This window comes from Desmodus rotundus, chromosome 1 (genome assembly GCF_022682495.2).
Source record: "Desmodus rotundus isolate HL8 chromosome 1, HLdesRot8A.1, whole genome shotgun sequence".
NCBI lineage: Eukaryota > Metazoa > Chordata > Mammalia > Chiroptera > Phyllostomidae > Desmodus > Desmodus rotundus.
In genome coordinates, this window is record NC_071387.1 from 170,167,387 (window position 1) to 170,182,346 (window position 14,960).

General features: G+C 41.4%; 1 long non-coding RNA gene across 1 annotated transcript in view; it reads left to right on the plus strand.

The window, feature by feature from the left end:
* Nucleotides 1-2,027: 2,027 nt before the first annotated feature.
* The window catches only part of LOC128779414 (uncharacterized), a 58,474-nt gene continuing 45,541 nt past the window's right edge, over nucleotides 2,028-14,960 (plus strand). The window contains exons 1-2 of the long non-coding RNA XR_008425362.1: nucleotides 2,028-2,145; nucleotides 2,765-2,896. This is a non-coding gene — a long non-coding RNA (uncharacterized lncRNA). The remainder of the gene's footprint in view (nucleotides 2,146-2,764; nucleotides 2,897-14,960) is intronic.

Genomic DNA, 14,960 nt, shown 5'->3' on the forward strand with positions numbered 1-14,960 from the left:
GATGATCAGGGGAAGGTGTCAGGAGAGGTCAGGGGCATTAGGCCCTATCACGTGGGCACGGATCATGATGGAAGCGGAAGCAGCTGGAGGTCTGCATGAGGATCTGAATGTCCCAGGAAGAGAGAAAGAGACCATGGGAAGTTATAAAGCTAAAATGTGCTGGGAGTGTTCATATAGGGAGGGGAACCCACAGATAGCTTTGAATATTTAAATTTCTTTTTAACATTTTGGGTAAACTTCGTCAATGTGCCACCCAATCGTTATGTTTTATCAAAGAAGTAAAGTGTATCTCTCAACAATTTGGCCTTGGCAGTCCTAGGGGGAGAACAGAGGAGCGTGGGGAGAGAGGACGAGAAATGGGAAGCGCGTTGTGAAGTGCACGAACACAGTTCCCACGCCATGATCGGATAGGGCTGTCTGACGTTGCCAGCTCTTCCTCACGTGCTGTGTTTCCCACCTCCCACACCCGCCCGAGGTCAGAGATCCCAGATGGGCTCGGAGGTGCTCACAAATGCTTGACCATAGCCTCCCCCGGAGAGGACCCAGGCACTGTCACCCAGTGGGAAATTCCAGGGCCTCTGACCTGCTCCACGATTCCCAACCTGGAGAACCTCTGACCCTTTCCTCCAATTTTCCTGGGCTCCTGCTTTGCTCCTGACACTCAGCCCAATCTCACAGCTTATTGTTCCCTTATGAGTGGTGCCAACAAGGGCAGATGTCAAAGACATTACCTGCAAACCAGTCACATCACCTTTTGGCTGGTGTCTGCTCCTTGATTATTAGTAAAGGCAGTGTGGGCCTCAGGCAAATCTGTCAATTCAGCCAGGTCTGCTCTTCATTTTTCTCCTCCTTTTGCTCCATTTCACACCAGCCTAGCATCTGGTGCCCTCATCCCCTTTCTCCCATGCCCAGTACTACCCGCTTTACTATTTCATGTGTTCTGGTCCTCGAGCAGCTCCTACTGTGGATCATTCTCCTCTTCCTTTTGAGCCTATGTATCCAAACTTACCTGTCTGGGGTTTGGTTGTTTTAGGACCTGTTCTTTTAGGTGCCAGGTTGTCCAGATAACATGAAGATTTAGCAATGTATTTGGTAGCTAATATGTTGCTTCTTCCTGATAAGCAAAACCTTAAAAGCACTTCAGTGTAGGCCTTGGTCTACATAAGAAAGGCTTCTAAAGGGAAACTCAAGAACTGCCACCAACCAAAAGGGAAGACAGCCTGGTCACTGGTCCTCTTATCAGCAGAGTCAGCTGTCCCCTCTGTGTCTGTGGGACAGGCCCTGGGGTAGAGGTCTGAAAGTCTAGATTTGCACTTTATTTATGATTCCAAAAAGATCTTGGCAACTAGCTGTACACCTCCCTCATGTCTCCAGTGTCTCTCTCTGCAAAATAAGGGTTGATAGCGAGAGGGCACTCTTCTTTGTCTAGGTGGTGGAGAAGGCTACTAGATTATTGCAGAGCTCTCTGAAAACACTGAGCATTTGGAAAAAGCTTAATAAAAGATTTTGATGAAGTTTCTCCAGAAGTTGTATGAGAGGTTGAGATGGGGTCCTTGGCAGAGTCCAGAGCTGAAGAGCAAATTTCTTGCAATGCATAAGGAAAAAAAAAAAAAAGCACTAAATGAAGTACTCGTGGCTATTAGATGCTTTCTGCCCTAAAACATTATCCATGTCTGGCAAGTTTGAGGGGTGATGTATGCCAGCCATCGTCCAATTTTGAGATGCTGTCTTAAGGCATCATAGAGACATACTGTGCTGTGAAGGTTTTGAGGCTGATAGAGGAAGGGTGGGTGGGGTGAACTCTAGCCTTCACAGAGTTAACTGTGGAACATGCACCTGGCTTTCAGATTGGCCCAAATAAATCCTGATGACCTGTCTTGTTCTGGAAGCCACCTAGGCTTGGATTTGGTAATATTGACAGGCAGGACAGAGTGTCCCAGGAGAAATCCAGTGATACCAAATTGCTCATGAGGGCATCTTGATTTTTTCTTTCAGAACTTGGAGTAACAAGTGTCTTACCTCTGGTGGCCACTTTGGTTAAATGGAAATGTACCTTTTTGAAGACCTGAAGTTCCACCTCTGCAGAGTGTTTGCTTGGACTGCATAGTAAATTCTGTACAGCCTGGAGCAAAATCAAGCTCGATTGTAGGTAACTGGGCCATAAGTGTTGACCAGAGTAGATTTGGGGTTGAGACAAAAACTATAAAATGTTAAGCCTGGAGTGTTTTGCTTGGTATAAGATGACCATGACTTACTTCCTTTTTAGGTTTCTATTGATATCTCATGTCTGCATGCCATGACAAGACAGGATAAGAGTACACCAAGCATTGGACTAAAATTTTTTTCTCTTCTCCTTCTCTCCACTGTGTTTCTCTGTGGGACCCTGCTGTGGCCTCCCTGTGTCTGCATATTATGCATATCAAGAAACAGAGGCAAGGCCAGCTGGCTAGGCTTCTTCTGTCTACTGGCTTGTGGTCATGTCTCCTCAAGCAACTGTTTTGGGGGGACACCATTAATGCTCATTGCCCTGGGGAAATGGAGAAGATTCAGTTCCTTCCTTCCATCAGCCACGGGACAGATTTCCCCTGCCAGGAAGGGCACTCTATCCTTGGAAAATTCACTAGTCTTTGTTTTCAATATTGGTGATTCTGGCAGTTAACTACTTTCATTTCCTTTACCATGCCTAGGTGCCATTTTGGTCCTATTAGTTTCTTTAGGAAGAAAATATCTCTACATGTCTTTAACATCTGATCTTTTTAATCAGGAGGAGGTGACTTACTCTGGGCAGTCTTGCTGCAAGACCCAAAGGAGCAACTATTGAAAGAAGAGGAGAGAAACGGGAACTGAAGTTTTAACAATAAAGTCACATTGAGAGAGAAGCCATTGACAGGTGAAGGTAAGAGTGGATGTTCAAAACCCAGACCTCTGAATCTGTGGATCAGGATGGTGCTCCTGGGTCTTGTCTTAGAGACAGCATCACCCCAGCACTGGTTACAACTTGAGCCCTTGAGAGTTAAGGATTTACTGGTAACATATCCATTCTGCACTGAGCTAAGCCCCAGATTTCTACTCTCCTCTTTGTTTCTTTTTCATTTTGTTCATGTTCATGATCAAAAAGGTTTAGAAGGATGGGAGGTATGACATAATTCACTATCATTTGCGGATATTTTGGAAATAACGATCTTTTTCATGAAGTCAAGGGTACAAGCTGCCATTTCTCCCTTCCCAGAGCTTAATAGTATAATGATTTATGAAGACCTCTTGCTGTGGGCAGAAAAGAGGCTATGCAGGTGAGAGAAACAGAAATTCCAGTCTCTTTTATGGAAGGTTGATGGCTTAGTCATGGAGAAGGGAGACCCTTTCAAACTCTGTGTCATGGAGACTGGACTTTGCCTGCCTGATCAGAGCCAGACACACTGGACTGATGGAAGGACAGGAGAGATGCCTTAGCCAAAAAGTCACAGACCTGCTTCCCTGGCAACCCTTGGTCCCCCAGCCTCTCACCTCTTCCCACAGAGAGAAACAAGTTTATAATAAAAGCCTTGGTAGAAATAAATGTTCAACTGGGTGAGTCTACCTTACTTAGTGTGTAGGGTCTTGGTGTTTTTTTCAATTGCAAAGGTAATTTAATATTGATATTAAAGGATAATTTGAAAAGCTAGAAATATTGATGTTTTATATACTTTTTGGTGTTTTTATATATTTTTCTAAAGTTTTTATAACCAATATGTATGACTTAAAAATAAAGTTATATTAAGATTTCAAAAATAAATCACTTCTACTCCCTCAGGCTACTACAACTATTTCCATTTGAGGTATACCCTTTTTCAGTGTTTGTCAATTTTGTGCAATTTTGGCATACTTTAAAAATAATTTATTGAGATGAAATTTACATAACATTAAATCAACCATTTTAAAGTGAATAATCCAGTGGCATTTAATGTATTCACAGTGTTGTGCAACTACCATATCTATCTAGTTCCAAAACATTTCCATCTTAATTTAAATGAGATTGTAATCGATATTAATGGGCAAAACCTCTTACCCCTTCAGTGGTTTTTCTGCATTTCTTTGCATCTTTCCCTTCCTCCACTAATCTTTGTTCCAACTGTATGGATTTATCTATTCTGGATATTTTATATGAATACAATCATATAACGTGTGACTTTCTTTCACTTAGCACACTGTTTCAGAGGTCTGTCTATGCTGTAGCATGGGTCAGTACTTTTTGTGGGTCAATAATATTCCATTGTATGGATATACCACACTTTGTTTATCCATCCATCCACTGATAGACCTTTGGACTATTTCACCATTTCTGGCTCTTGTGAATAGTGCTACTGTGAATATGCATGTACAAATTCTTTTTTGTGTTTTCAGTTCCTTCAGGTATATATCTAGGAGTGGAATTTCTGGGTTATATGGTGATTCTGTAGGACCTGACAGACAGTTTTCCACTGTGGTTGAACCACAGTGGTTGAAACACTATGCCTTCCAATCAACAACATATGAGGGTTTCAATTTTTCCACATCCTCACCAACTTTTGTAACTTCTGTTTGACATACTTCTAACCGTTGTGAACATGTTATTTTATGTAATCAAGTCTTAAGTTTTAAATTTGTACTAACCTCTAGTGTTTATGTATACTTAATTGCCACTTCAGGATGATTTTGTTCCATTACCCTGCTTTTTCTCAGATCCTATGACAAAACATTTGAGAACAGCATTTGTTGTTCAAGCAAATTCTCTTGCTTCTCAGAGCAATCTCTGTATTAAACATGAGCGATTGTACCTGTTGGCCCCTGCCCTCCTTTTTTTGCTAATGAGCTTTTTTGAAGTGTGATATTTGAAACAGAGCTCTGTCCTAAAAGCCAAGCTGTGGTGCTCACATTCGGCTTCTGTTGATAGCTCTGCTGACAATAGGAATGCATGTATGTTCAGAAGAGTGATAACAATGGGAGATGTCCTGGAGTGTGCGCTCTTCCTCAGCCTACCTGCCTCTCCACATTACACCTGTCACAAGCACAAGCAGGCTTTTCCAGCGAGGCTATATGAGTTTAGGGCCAGAGGCAGAGACAAGGATGGCCTTGTACCTACAGGAACAGACAGGATAAAAGGCAAGAGTGATTACCTTAAGATGGATTTTCCTATTATAACTTAACTGGTGAATTAAAGGATTAGGGAAAAATGACAGAAGGCAAAATTCAGGATTTTTCAACCTTGGTACTAGTGACATTTTGTGCTGGATAATTCTGTGTGGTGGGAGAGCTTCCCTGTGTGTTGTAGGATGTTTAGCAGCCTCCTGGGCCTCTATCTACTAGATGCCGGTGGCCCCCCACCTCCCATACCCCCTCCATGCCCTGTCCAGCCATTGCTAAATGTCCTTGAGGGGGTTGGTAAAAATGACTCCCAGTTGAGAACCACTGGGCAATGTGAATATTAACTTTTTTGCTCATTAACTGCCATTTTTGGTGGGTTATTTAAAAGCTAGTATTATGGGGTGGCAGTATATGCCAGACACTCTGCTCAGCATTTTCATTCATTTATTTCTCAGCAAATATTTGAGTGTCTTTCTGCTAGGAACTGAATCTATAACGTGGACTGAACCCTGGCAAACACCTGCCCTCATGGACCTTCCATTCCAGTGGAGAGACAGGCATATTGAAAGAATCACACAAATGTATAACTGCAACTGTGCCAAGTGACAAGGAAGGGAGGCCTTTGGAGACTATGATGAGAGCGGTTTCCCAGTGCTCCCAATGTACCAGGCTTTGTTCTGCAACTGTCACATGTATGCTCATGTGACCTTTACTACACTTCTTTGATGTGGGTACTAGTATTCATGTCTGTTTGGCAGGAAGAAAGCTGACTTTGAGGTGGTAAAAGTCACACAGATAGTAAGTGGTAGAGTTGGGGTTCTGAGACTGATGAGTTGTCTTCAGAGCCTACTACCCAAGACAGTGAGGTGACATCAGTGAGATCAGCAGCATGACTAGATGATAACTGGTTGAAGAGGGGAAGGGGAAGTGTTCCAGGGCAGAGGCAAAAGCAAATGGGTGGGCCTAGAAGTGGAGAGAGAATAGAAGACTGAAAGGCCAGAGGGACTGGAATGCAGAGAATGTTGGGGAAGGAAAAGCAAGAGAAGCTGGGGAGGTGGGCGGGGTCACTCCATTTCCAGGGCTTGCAGACTAAGTTAAGGAGATTCCTCTTGATCCCAGAAGGGAGTTTGTGGGGGGTTTCAAGTAGGGAGAGGACACTCTTAAGTTTGCCCTCATTACCATATTTAATATTACAGCCACTCATGCTTTTCAAAGTTTACAAAATTGGAAAATGGCAGAGCTGGCCTTGAAACTCAAGCACATCCCATTCTAAAGCCCATTCTCTTCACCACACGATGCAGCACCCTCCTATTCCAGGGCCTTTGAGCCCAACCTGGTCACTGAGCACACCTCCCTCAGGGCAGTGAGTTGGGTCTGATGTCTGGAAATTTTGTCCCTGTGCATTTTGATGTTGGCATGTGAACACAGACAATTCTATGCATCTTAACAGGCATTCTTTAACTTGAAGTTTCTAGTCTCTGTTTACTGTCTTGCACTCCAACTCCAATTCACCCTTTCACCCTGCCCACCCCTTAGCTCTGTGATTCTGCCCTGGGACACTGCACCCGTGGCCTCTGATAAGAATCACTCCATTCAGAGTAGCTGGCAGGTAGATGCCCTATTTGCTCAAACATGCGTGAAGGTCTCCACTCCCCGGATCTCGTGGCAGTGGAGTTTGGAACTTTTTGGCTAGCCTTCTTCTGTTCTGTTAGAGATACTGTGTTTCCCCCTCCAGGTAAACTTCAAAATTGTGTTCATTTAAATATTAATTTGCAGTTGCACAATCTTTCCTGTGATATTACCACACTCTGTGGGGATTAGGCTGAGTGAGCCTCCTTGCTCATTTGAATCACAAGTTTCGTCAGTGCTGAGACTTGCCGCCAAGTCGGATTCTTCCTTTGCACCACCCAAAACGCTCAGCAGTGCTAACCAGATTGAAATGAGCCCCTTCATCTTACACATGGATAATTAAACTTCAAACACTGTTTATCTCAGTCCCCAAATCCTCAAAATGCAGAAGCAAATTAATTTTAAATCTATATCTGCTTTAAATAGTAATTGTTTAATCAACAGGCTCGATGTATAATTATATTCTTTGTTCGTACTCCCTGCAGGCTTGAATAGACCACATAATTCCTGGGTTGCTTTCATTTCTGTAATTAGATCATGTGACAGGCCCTTACTGTATTACAGTTGACTAGAGTTGCTTCTCTCCCACCCCCTTCTAAATTCTAAAATGGTTTCTCATGAATACTTAGATTATAACAGCCCAGCTTAACACGGAGCTCTGAGTGTTTTGCTTTAATCCTTCACTCTCCTTCCACCTAATAATTTACTTGGGAGCAAGTGATTTTTACCAGTGCCTGCTCCATGGTGCTAGCTGTATCCTTTCAGAATCATGAGTACTTGTCCTTATGTTGAACTCCTCTTTCCCTAAAAGAAAACCCCTCTTGACCACATAGAAACACACTGTCTGGACCCCTTGAAGTCAATATGGCTCTTATAGAAGTGATAGTTGAGGTTCAAACTGAACAAAAATATATGTACTAGGTTTTTCTTTTGTGACCATCTGGGACTTCATGGAGAAAGAGGAAGTGATTTTCATTATTAGAGAGAATAGTTTTGTCTCCAAGAATTTGACTTGTCTGGATTCATTCCACAGAAATGAGAGCTGGACATTAGATAATTAGGTCAGCATGGAAATCTATTCTCTAATTACGATCTGTTTGTCCCACACAATATGCCTGATTTTCTAAGGGTCTGTGCTAAGAATATGATTGTTCAGCCAATCTGGCTCTTTGAACTTCTTTTATTATTCATATCCTCCAGCTTATTAGTTTTTCAGATTTTATTTCTCAGAGTTCTTATTTCCCAGAGTTCTTATAATTCTTAATATTTTCTCATTTTTGTTACTGAGACATGCAAAACTGGGTGAGGCTTAGCAAGTATGGCCTAGTCAATACTATATAAATTGGCAGGAGTGATTTGAAGTTGGAGAAAGAGAGCACATCATTTCTTTTTGTTTTAAAAAAATCATAAGGTGTTTATTGTTCAAGCTCAAAATAACTAGGCTCTTGCCTTCCATCATATTTCACAACCACATCCAAGTTTGCTCTGTCACTCCGTGGTCTTCTTTAGTTTTATTCATTATTTCTTTTTTTTTTCTACCCATGGAATATCTGTGTTTTTGAGCTCTTACCTATACAAATATACATTTTTCAGGTTGTATCTCATTTTGCTAATTTGATCCAGCTATGCACTTTTATGATTTTCACCACCATATCTCTGTAACTGCCAGGTTTTGTTTTTTTGGATCATTACAACATCCGTCTGGGTATTTGTAACATCTCCCAATTATATCTGTGGAATTAATTTCTGCATTTGTTATCCACCTTTTCAGATCATGCATGCAAATGCTAAATTAAATGTGACATGCTCATAGATACCACTACATTCACAGATTAATACTTATCCTGAATTAATGTATCTATGACATTTTTGGTTGGAGAATTCTGACCCCAATTTCTCTTCAATTCTTCACTGGGAGATCAATCATTATGTAGTTTTTATCTGTATATTTCTCCAAGATTAAAAAACCCACATAATCATACAGAAATAATGAGGTGTATTTTGATTTAGATGCTATGTCTGTTAAGGTTTAGTCAAGAAATATAAATCACTTTTCGGTTTTTGATAGAAGAAATACAATACAGGAGACTGATATTGTTACCCAGGTGATGATAAAATTGAGAAGCCAAAGAAGAGAGGGTACAGCAACCCAGAGGTTGGCAATGGCTGGAAGCTGCTTCCACTATGAGGCAGGATGGACCATACAGGGAAGAGGTGTTACCAGAGTGGGAGCACAGAGGACAAGGTTGCCTGTTGGAGCTGGAAGCTTCTAGGAGAAATAGCACTGCCTAAGGTGCCGCCCTGGGCAGGGGCAGGGAGAGGAAAGGATAAATATCTTAGCATCCTTTCTCCTCCAGCTGTCAATCCTTTTAGCCTTGGATTGGCTGATCTTACTTGGAAGCCAGTTGGGAAGAAATCCAGATCCTGAATATAAAGGTTAGATTTGGGGAGGTTCAGAAGTAGATCTGAGAGCAGAGACAAATGATCAACACAGATGTGGTCAGAGGTGTGGCAAAAGCAGGTATGAAGTCCTTCACGTGTTTCAGTGAGCTTGCCAACTCACTACTAAGCATCATTCTGTCCATTCCGGACACACTGCTAGGCTAGTCTTCCTAAAATACTACTATGAACAATTGCCCTTACTTTCTGCCACATCAAGCTTGAACTCTTTAAAACTCTCCTAATTTGTGTTGTCCTTGCCAACTCGAGTCCAGATTGAGTTCACATTTGTCTTGGCCCAATTCTCCACCAGAAAGGGAGGACAAAAGGTAAAGTGATATTGCCTGACCACCTATATGTGACAGACACTGACCTGGGAGCTTTGTATGCCTTGTCTTATTATTCTATTTTGAAGTAGTACTTCGATTTTTAAGTAGGATAGTGAAACTCAGCAAGGTAAGGCAACTGCTCCGAGGTGACGTAGTCTGGCTAGCATTGGAGCCACATTCATCTGACACTGAATTTTCTTTCCGTTGTGCCATATTACCCTGCTATTTTATTAATGCTCAGAGAAAATCAGTGATTTACTAGAGTTCACACGGTTGGTAAGTGACTGACAACTCAATCCATCTGTTTTGGATTTAGAAGATTTCACTGGTAGTCATATTTTAACAAGATCATGTCCACTTCTCCTTAGTTCAAATTTTACTTTCTCCATGGTATTTTCCCCTGACCTGGAAATCCCACATCAAGCTTTCCTTCCTTTCAACTTCTCTGGCCCTTACATCATTTAAATATATAGTGTCATTGAGTCTCTAAGTGCTTTATATATGGGACATAAAGTTTGGAGTCAGATGTAAATAGTAATGGCAACCAATTCTTATATATCCACTATGTCCCTTTATAAAATCCCATTATAGTGACATAGTTAACTTTTAATGGTTTGCTGCTAACCTCCAGGAGTGTGATAAGTGCCTAGCAGTTTAGAAAGAGAACCCTCTATTTCTTAACACTGATGTTTAACCTTTAATATTTATAAGATAGTGTTAAAGTGCAGATTTTGATTCAGTGATTCTGGGGGGAGGCCTGGGGTTCTCACCCCAGACCACACTTTCAGCAGTGAATCTAGAACACAATGTCACATCAGAGGCAGCTGACAACCTACCAAGGACACACATCACAATGGACATGGACAGACAGCTGCATAGGCTCAAATCTTGGAAGCTGGGACAAAAGGTCAATCAAATGAAGGGTCATAAGGTTGGAAGACGAGAACATGAGAGCAAATAGGTATTAGTGAGAGTAAGTTTGATGGTTGTGGGGCTGGTATTGTATGGTAAAGATCTACTGTCCTTAAAAGAAAATTTTTTATAGTCTATTGCTCTTTTAACCTTGAGGGAAGAGTGACTGAAAGAAATGTGAGGTGTTCTTGAAAGGGAGGAAGAGAAGGCTGTTTTTAGGCTCAGCTCTGACTTAGTGATTTCCAAAGAGGACAAAGACGATGTTCTTCTGGAACTTGGTTTGGGGGTTGTATTGGGAGAGGACTTTGTGTTATGGTGGCCTGAGTTTCTTGTTCTCTTTTGTCAAGTTCTAGCTGGACTATAGGGAAGAAGTCACTCTTAAGAAGGACGATAACTGTTGATGTCCAGTAAAACGTGGCAGGAGCTCCCCACTCAGCCACCTCTGCTGACTGTGTGTTGGAGCCTGGAGTCAGCTAGCATTTCCACTGGAGCAGGGGTGCTGCTCCTCCAGGGTTGTGGGTGTGACTGCGCCGAGCATAGGCTTGATTGCCTCTTGGGGCTTCCTGGAGAAGAACGGGAACACGGGCCCTTCTTCTTTCTCCATGACCTTCCCCTGGGTCTCAGGAAAGTATACTGAGGTGCCTCCTTGATTGTTAGAATCACACTGAATGTTTTAACCAAGATCGAAGAAGATTACCTGAGGTCCTGGTCAGAATCAATCTCAGTTCCATTTTTAAAAATCAATCCAGTATTTTCTATAATTCAATCTTCTCCTCTCTCTCCTAAATCCCTGTTGCTGATGTATATATAAAAAATCATTACTGCCTTTGTCAGGCATTTAACTATCTATGATCCATACCATCTGCTACAGATTTGTCAGTTTTATTTTTGGATTTTAATGAAGTTTGTATTCATTTCATCTCTCTTATACTAACCATTACATCTAGGACACAGCTCAGATTTCCTCAAACCATTTAGAAGAGGATTGGATCAATGTGCATTGCTGATTGTGGAACTGGATCAGGAAAAAAATGTGTTTTTTGACAATTTATACAATTTTCCCTCATTGATTACTCTCCAGAATGTCCTTGCACATTGCTTAAATTTTCTTCACAATGTGATCTCCCCTAGTTACCAAATACTAGTGATTTTTATTGACCTTGGTATTTTTGGGTGGCCATGCTTGAAAAACACTGGGGTGGAAGCAGTGGGGCAGAAAGAGATAACGCTGTAAGAAATAAATATTAAGTATAAAATATTACCACTCTTTTCTCCTATTAACTTTTAGTAATATCTGGATTCAATTTGGCTAAGTACATTGCTTCTCCACTCTCTTCTGGAAAAGACTGTACTAGTCTCTCCTACTAGTGTTGAGATCATGCATTTTCATCTACGTCTTTAGTACTTGACACATCAGTGCTCAGTAAATACCAATACATGAATCAATGAATGACTTTATTTGATTAGTCTATATTATGATCCACTGACAGGAGCCTTTTTGAATTCTGCAAATGACTGGCTAGGAGGTGTAGGCAAATCTTTTTCTTCATAGAGTTAAAGTCAGTTTTCCTGAAATTAATAGTTTTGTTCCTTTCTATATATAAACACAGATATTATATTGCTGTATAGAGAGATAACTGTATAGAAATACAGACTTGATTTGTAATTTCTGTTTCTAGTGAATCATCTCACCTGAGAAGGTAAAGGGAACTGCTAAGGGAGAGAGATAGGCAGCAGAAAGGACTTGGGCTTTGGTGTTAAATAGAAGTATGTAGGTTAGAGCACTGGCATCCCCTCTTTCCCATGATGGAAACTTGAGCATCTTCCTAGTGTTATGAGTCTGTAAAATACAGATATTAATGAAGTATAAGTGAGATAACATACAGTGCCCTAATAAGGCCTCCAAGACCCTGTCTGAGCTGGCCCTCATGTGCCCCATCATGGTTTCTTTGCTCTCTGAGTTTCACCCACACTGCCTCCTTTCAGTCCTTCAAACACCCTAAGCTCCTCGTGACCTACCATAGGGCCTTTGCACATGAAGTCTCCTCTATCGTCCCCACTTTTTATCTAGTTAGCTCTTACTCTTGATTAAAAGCACAGCCATAGCATCACTTCCTCAATGAAGCCTTCTCTGATCTCCTTCAAGTAAGATCTCCCTGGAAGGTATACCTTGAACTTAAGATTTACTATACTTGTCATTAAAAAATAATGGTGTGATGTTGTTCTATTCCCCCTACCCTTTCTCCCCATGAGGATGTAAGCTCTATGAGGGCAGAGATCATGCCTATCTTATTCATCTTTATATCTGCATGTTTAGTGGAATGCTTGGCACAAAAATAGCTTACTTAAATGTTGGATGAATGAATAAATGAGTGAAAAGTAATTAATAAAAGCAAAATAAAAACTAGGTGCACAATAATTTTTATTTCCATCTAATTCTCCCAACTGCCTTCTTTTCTGAGGCTTTGCAAGGGGGAGTAAGACAAATAAAAAGAGTTTGTGATTTTAATGGGCATATGGTGATCTTCAGCTGTCTGAAAATTTCTCCGTTGGCCATTTCTCTAAGTCTGTAATTCTCAAGCCTTGCCTTGCACCAGAATTACCTGGGAAGCTTTTTAAAACTACAGATAAAATTTCAATTATTGTAGGGTGAATCCTTCACATCAGCATTTTAAAATGCTTTCCAGGTGATTCTAATGGGTAGCCAGGGTTGAAAACCACTGTTGTAGGCAAGCAATTGTTTTGAAAAGACGCATTAAAATTCAAGAATGTCTTTGTCTATAGAAGCCATTGTATGTCTGTTGGAGTGAGTTAAACATATTAGCTTCTACCAGCACGTTTGCCCTGACTAATCAGATGGTCCTTTAGAAAAAGGGAGGGAGCAGAGACCAAACATCACACTGGTAGATCATCATCTATTGCTGCACGTCGAAAATACATGATCAGGTGGAATTCTGCAAAGACAAAAAACCTCATCTTTCAACATTGCCAGTATATAGGCTTTGCCTAAATACACCAGACTGTATCTTGTTTCTATGGAGTGAATCACAATGGGGCTAGTCCTGGATGTGTCTTTCACTAGACAAAACTGTGCTGGAATGGGTTTCTAGTGTGGAAACAGCTTCAAGGACATTGCCCCTGGATAGTGCTATAGAGGGGAGTGGTGTGAATGTGCTATTGGACAGGATTTTGGAAGCCAGTTGGCAAAGATGATAGGAAAGAGCAAGCAAACTTTGGCTTCAAAGAATGAATTTGTAGAGTCTTATTTACAGAAAAAGAAAATAGAAAAAATGTAAAATAATAATTTGGAGCAGCTGAGCTCTCTGGTGTAGCCATATCCCTTGGGATGTAACAAAGGAAATGCTACCATCTCTGGGCCTGGAGGGTTGATGCACAAATGCTAAATTTTAGAACTCTGTTAAAGCAGGGGTTGCCAAACTATGGCCTGTAGGCCAACCCCTGCCTTTTCACTGTTTTTATGCAACTTGTGTGCTAACAATGGTTTTTACATTTTCAAATGGTTGAAAAGTAATCAAAACAAGAATAACATTTTATGACTCATGAAAATTATATGAAATTCGAATATCAGTGTTCATAAATAAAATGTTACTGGAATATAGCTACATGCATTCATTACACATTTCCTATGGCCACTTTTGTTCTACAAGGACAGAGTTGAGTAGTGGTGACAAAGATTGTGTAGCCCACAAAACCCAAAATATTGACTCTCTGGCCCTTTACAGAAAAAGTTTGCTGACTTCTCTGCTAAATAATCAGAAGAGGGACTGACTGAAAGGGTTAACCAAAGATGGAAAGAGGAGTTAGAGACAAGAGAAAGGAGGATACAAATATCATGGTCACGATCGTGTACTAAGTGGCAGATACAGTTAATCCTCTCAACAACTCTTAAGGTAGAGTCAGGGTCCCAGCAAAACATAGATGCACACTCAAACTAAGGTGATTGGGAGAGGGCTTCATAAATAGACTATTGACAAAGTGAGAGCAGGGGTAGTGATCCGCAAGAGATAGTGTCATATCCCTGGTGTTGTAACAAAGGAGATGTTACACCTCTGGGCCTGGAAGGTTGAAGGAAGGGAGGGATTTCCAGAACCCAGAATGAAAGAGGTGTGTAGATAAGGTTTCCTGGAGGACATAGGCAGTCAGATAGACTCCCATGGACAGTGAACCAATGGCTTCAATATCCTACCCTTGCCCTTCTCCCTTCCGGCAATATCCTGCTGGGCAGGACTCTGTTGAGGAATTTCATAGAGGTCAGTCTTCTGGGGCAGAAAGGAGGATAGTGAAGGGTACAAGGGATCTGGGGGGTGAGGCAAACAGAAGATATCCTACATGGGTGGGTATGTACCACCGTCATCACTGGGTTCCACTTGCCTACTATTTTATAAATGATGGAAGTCACACTTAAGGTCAAATAGTGTGCCTCAATAAATGCCAGGCTGGGCTTTGAACCAAGACACTCTGATTCTAGGACTCTTTCTCTTAAGCATTGTGGTATCCTGAGTTCAGATAGAAGGGACCTTAGCCAAAATC